The sequence below is a fragment of the Triticum dicoccoides genome, chromosome 3B (assembly GCF_002162155.2).
Source record: "Triticum dicoccoides isolate Atlit2015 ecotype Zavitan chromosome 3B, WEW_v2.0, whole genome shotgun sequence".
NCBI classification, from domain to species: Eukaryota; Viridiplantae; Streptophyta; class Magnoliopsida; order Poales; family Poaceae; genus Triticum; species Triticum dicoccoides.
The window spans coordinates 86,242,337-86,248,359 of record NC_041385.1 but is presented as its reverse complement, the minus strand read 5'-3'; positions in this window follow the sequence as shown (position 1 = coordinate 86,248,359).

Genomic DNA, 6,023 nt, shown 5'->3' with positions numbered 1-6,023 from the left:
AAGGGGCGGAGCGCCCCTCCCACCCCATCTCATGTAACCTGGAGAGGTTGGGGCGCCTCCCCTAGGGTAGCCACCCCTCCCGGTTGGGGGGGGGGGGAGATTCCTAGGGGGTGGGGGCGCCCAAACCCATCTAGGGTTTCCCCTGGCCACCGCCCCTCCTCTAGATGGGATCTAGAGGGGCCGGTCCCCTCTCCCCTTCCTCCTATATATAGTGAGGGGGTGGGAGGGCAGCCACACCCTTGCTTTTGGCGCAACCCCTCCCTCCTCCAACTCTTCCTCCTCCTCCGTAGTGCTTGGCGAAACCCTGCAGGAATACCACGAGCTCCACCACCACCATGCCGTCATGCTATCGGAGTTCTCCCTCAACTTCTCCTCTCCCCTTGCTGGATCAAGAAGGAGGAGACGTCCCCGGGCTGTACGTGTTTTAAACGCGGAGGCACCGTTGTTTGGCACTTAGATCGGATCTTCCGCGATTTGAATCGCTGCGAGTACGGCTCCATCAACCGCGTTCTAGTAATGCTTCCGCTTAGCGATTTTCAAAGGTATGAAGATGCTCATCCTCTCCCTCTCTTGTTGCTAGAATATCCATATATTGCTCTTGGTGACATGTAGAAAATTTTGAATTATTGCTATGTTGCCCAACAGTTTCCCCTAGGGGGGCGGCGGCTAGGGCAGATTGGATCTCCCTAGGGAAACCCTAGGAAGACTTGCCCCCCCAAGCCAAGCAGGTGGAGGCCTGCCTCCCAAGCTAGGTGGAGGCGCCCCACCTCGCCAACCAACATGGGAAAGGGTGTGGGGGCGCACAACCCCTTAGTGGGCTGGTTTGCCCCTTCCCCTTGGCCCATGAGGCCTTGCAACACTTGCCGGGGCCCCCGAAACACCTTTCGGTCATGCTGGCCATAGCCCGGTACCTCCGGAACACTTCAAGACTCAAATACCCTTCATCCAATGTATCGTTCTTCACCTCCGGACCATTCCGGAGTTCCTTGTCATGTCCGGGATCTCATCCAGGACTCCGAACAACCTTCGGTACCACATACTATTTCCCTTACAACTCTAGCATCACCGTGTGTAGACCCTACAGGTTCAGGAACAATGTAGACATGACCGAGATACCTCTCCAGCCAATAACCAATTGCGGGATCTGGATACCCATATTGGCTCCCACATGTTCCACAATAATATCATCGGATGAACCACGATGTCGGGGATTCAATCAATCCCGTATACAATTCCCTTTGTCCATCGGTAGGTTACTTGCCCGAGATTCGATCGTCGGTATCCCGTACCTCGTTCAATCTCGTTACCGGCAAGTCTCTTTACTTGTTCCGTAACGCATGATCCCGTGGCTAAATCCTTAGTCACATTGAGCTCATTATGATGATGCATCACCAAGTGGTCCCAGAGATACCTCTCTGTCATATGGAGTGACAAATCCCAGTCTTGATTCATGCCAACCCAACAGACACTTTCGGAGATACCTGTAGTGCACCTTTATAGTCACCCAGTTACGTTGTGACGTTTGATACACACAAAGCATTCCTACGGTATCCGGGAGTTGCACAATCTCATTGTCTAAGGAAAGATACTTGACATTAGAAAAGCTCTAGCAAATGAACTACATTATGTTGTGCTATGCTTAGGATTGGGTCTTGTCCATCACATCATTCTCCTAATGATGTGATCTCGTTATTAATGACATCCAATGTCCATGGTCAAGAAACCATAACCATCTATTGATCAATGAGCTAGTCAACTAGAGGCTCACTAGGGACATGTTGTAGTCTATGTATTCACACATGTATTACGGTTTCCGGTTAATACAATTATAGCATGAACAATAGACAATTATCATGAACAAGGAAATATAATAATAACCATTTTATTATTGCCTCTAGGGCATTTTCCAACAGTCTCCCACTTGCACTAGAGTCAATAATCTAGTTACATTATGATGAATCGAACACCCATAGAGTTCTGGTGATGATCATGTTTTGCTCGTGGAAGAGGTTTAGTCAACGGATCTGCGACATTCAGATCCGTATGTACTTTACAAATATCTATGTCTCCATCTTGAATACATTCACGAATGGAGTTGAAGCGACGCTTGATGTGCTTGGTCTTCTTGTGAAACCTGGGCTCCTTGGCAAGGGCAATAGCTCTAGTGTTGTCACAGAAGAGAGTCATCGGGCCCGATGCATTGGGAATCTCTCCTAGGTCGGTGATAAACTCCTTCATCTAGACTGCCTCCTGTGCTGCTTTCGAAGCAGCTATGTACTCCACTTCACATGTAGATCCCGCCATGACGCTTTTCTTGCAACTGCACCAGCTGACTGCCCCACCATTCAAAATATACATGTATCTGGTTTGTGACTTGGAGTCATCTAGATTTGTGTCAAAACTAGCATCGACGTAACCCTTTACGACAAGCTCTTTGGCACCTGCATAAACAAGAAACATATCATTAGTCCTTTTCAGGTACTCCAGAATATTCTTGACCGCTATCTAGTTTTCCATTCTGGGATCACTTTGGTACCTCCCTACCAAACTTATGGCAAGGTTCACATCAGGTCTGGTACACAGCATGGCATACATAATAGAGCCTATGGCTGAGGCATAGGGGATGACACTCATCTTTTCTCTATCTTCTGCCGAGGTTGGACACTGAGCTGTGCTCAATCTCACACCTTGCAATACAGGCAAGAACCCCTTCTTGGACTGATCCATATGGAACTTCTTCAATATCTTATCAAGGTATGTGCTTTGTGAAAGACCAATGAGGCGTCTCGATCTATCTCTATAGATCTTGATGCCTAATATGTAAGAAGCTTCTCCAAGGTCCTTCATAGAAAAACACTTATTCAAGTAGGCCTTTATGCTTGCCAAAAGTTCTAATCATTTCCCATCAATAGTATGTCATCCACATATAATTTGAGAAAAGCTACAGAGCTCCCACTAACTTTCTTGAAAATACAGGCTTCTCCATAAGTCTGTATAAACCCAAACGCTTTGATCACTTCATTAAAGCGAATGTTCCAACTCCGAGATGCTTGCACCAGCCCATAGATGGAGCGCTAGAGCTTGCATACCTTGTCAACATTCTTAGGATCGACAAAACCTTCCGACTGCATCATATACAATTCTTCCTTAAGGAAAACACTAAGGAATGCCGTTTTGACATCCATTTGCCAGATCTCGTAATCATAGAATGCGGCAATTGCTAACATGATTCAGATGGACTTCAACATCGCTACGATGAGAAGGTCTCATCATAGTCAACTCCTTGAACTTTTCGATAACCCTTGGCGACAAGCCGAGCCTTATAGACGGTCACATTACCATTCGCATCAATCTTCTTCTTAAAGATTCACTTATTTTCTATGGCTTGCTGATCATCAGGCAAGTCCACCAAACTCCATAGTTTGTTCTCATACATGGATCCTATCTCAGATTTCATGGCTTCAAGCCATTTGTTGGAATCCGAGCCCACCATCGCTTCTTCATAGTTCGAAGGTTCACCGTTGTCTAACAACATGATTTCCAGGACAAGGTTGCCATACCATTCTGGTGTGGAACATGATTTCCAGGACAAGGTTGCCATACCTTGTGGACCTATGAAGTTCAGTAGTAACTTGATCCGAAGTTTCATGATCATCATCATTAACTTCCTCTCTAGTCAGTGCAGGCACCACATAAACATCTTCCCGAGCTACGCTACTTTCTGGTTCAAGAGGAGTTACCTCATCAAGTTCTACTTTCCTCCCACTTACTTCTTTTGAGAGAAACTCTTTCTCCATAAAGGATCCATTCTTGGCAACAAAGATCTTGCCCTCGGATCTGAGGTAGAGGGTATACCCAATAGTTTCCTTAGGGTATCCTATGAAGACACATTTTTTCTGATTTGGGTTTGAGTTTTTCAGGTTGAAGTTTCTTGACATAAGCATCGCATCCCCAAACTTTCAGAAATGACATCTTAGGTTTCTTCCCAAACCATAATTCATACGGTGTTGTCTCAACAGATTTAGATGGTGCCCTATTTAAAGTGAATGCGGCAGTCTCTAAAGCATAACCCCAAAATGATAGCGGTAGATAGGTAAGAGACATCATAGATCGTGCGATTATGACGTTCGGACACACCATTACACTGAGGTGTTCCAGGCGGCGTGAGTTGTGAAACAATTCCACATTTCCTTAAGTGCATGCCAAACTCGTGACTCAAATATTCTCCTCCACGATCTGATCATAAGAACTTTATTTTCCTGTCACGTTGATTCTCCACCTCGCTCAAAAATTCCTTGAACTTTTCAAAGGTCTTAGACTTGTGTTTCATTAAGTAGACATACCCATATCTACTTAAGTCATCAGTGAGGGTGAGAACATAACGATAGCCACCACGAGCCTCAACGCTCATTGGATCGCTTACATCAGTATGTATTATTTCCAACAAGTTGGTTGCTCGCTCCATTGTTCCGAAGAACGGAGTCTTGGTCATCTTGCCCATGAGGCATGGTTCGCATGTGTCAAATGATTCATAATCAAGAGACTCCAAAAGTTCATCTGCATGGAGTTTCTTCATGCGTTTGGCACCAACGTGACCAAGGCGGCAGTGCCACAAGTATGTGGGACTATCATTATCAACCTTACATCTTCTGGCATTCACACCATTAATATGTGTAACATCACGTTTGAGATTCAATAAAATTAAACCATTGACCAGCAGGGCATGACCATAAAACATATCTCTCATATAAATAGAACAACCATTATTCTCGGATTTAAATGAGTAGCCATCTCGCATCAAACAAGATCCAGATACAATGTTCATGCTCAAAGCTGGTACTAAATAACAATTATCGAGGTTTAAAACTAATCCCGAAGGTAGATGTAGAGGTAGCGTGCCGACGGCGATCACATCGACCTTGGAACCATTCCCGACGCGCATTGTCACCTCGTCCTTCGCTAGTCTCTGCTTGTTTTGCAGCTCCTGCTTTCAGTTACAAATGTGAGCAACTGCACCCGTATCAAATACCCAGGAGCTACTATGAGCGCTGGTAAGCTACACATCAATAACATGTATATCACATATACCTTTGGTGTTGCCGGCCTTCTTATCCGCTAAGTACTTGGGGCAGTTCTGCTTCTAGTGACCATTTCCCTTGCAATAAAAGCACTCAGTCTCAGGCTTGGGTCCATTCTTTGGCTTCCTCTTCCCGGCAATTGACTTACTGGGCGCGGCAACTCCCTTGCCGTCCTTCTTGAAGTTCTTCTTTCCCTTGCCTTTCTTGAAACTAGTGGTCTTGTTCACCATCAACACTTGATGTTCCTTTTTGATTTCCACCTCCGCTGATTTCAGGATTGAATATAACTCAGGAATGGACTTCTCCATCCCTTGCATATTGTAGTTCATCACAAAGCTCTTGTAGCTAGGTGGAAGCGACTAGAGGATTCTTTCAATGACCGAGTCATCTAGAAGATTAACTCCCAGCTGAGACAAGCGGTTGTGCAACCCAGACATTTTGAGTATGTGCTCGTCGATAGAACTGTTTTCCTCCATCTTACAACTACAAAACTTGTCGGAGACTTCATATCTCTCGACCCGGGCATGAGCTTGGAAAACCATTTTCAGATCTTGGAACATCTCATATGCTATGTGTTGCTCAAAACGCTTTTGGAGCCCCGATTCTAAGCTATAAAGCATGCCGCACTGAACCAGGGAGTAACCATCACTACGCGACTACCAGGCGTTCATAATGTCTTGAGTTGCTGGGAAAATGGGTGCGTCACCTAGCGGTGCTTCAAGGACATATGCTTTCTTGGCAGCTATGAGGATGATCCTCAAGTTATGGACCCAGTCCGTATAGTTGCTTCCATCATCTTTCAGCTTGATTTTCTCTAGGAACGCATTGAAGTTGAGGGCAACATTAACGTGGGCCATTGGATCTACATGATAGATTGTAAAGACAATTTTAGACTAAGTTCATGATAATTAAGTTCATCTAATCAAGTTATTTAATGAACTCCCA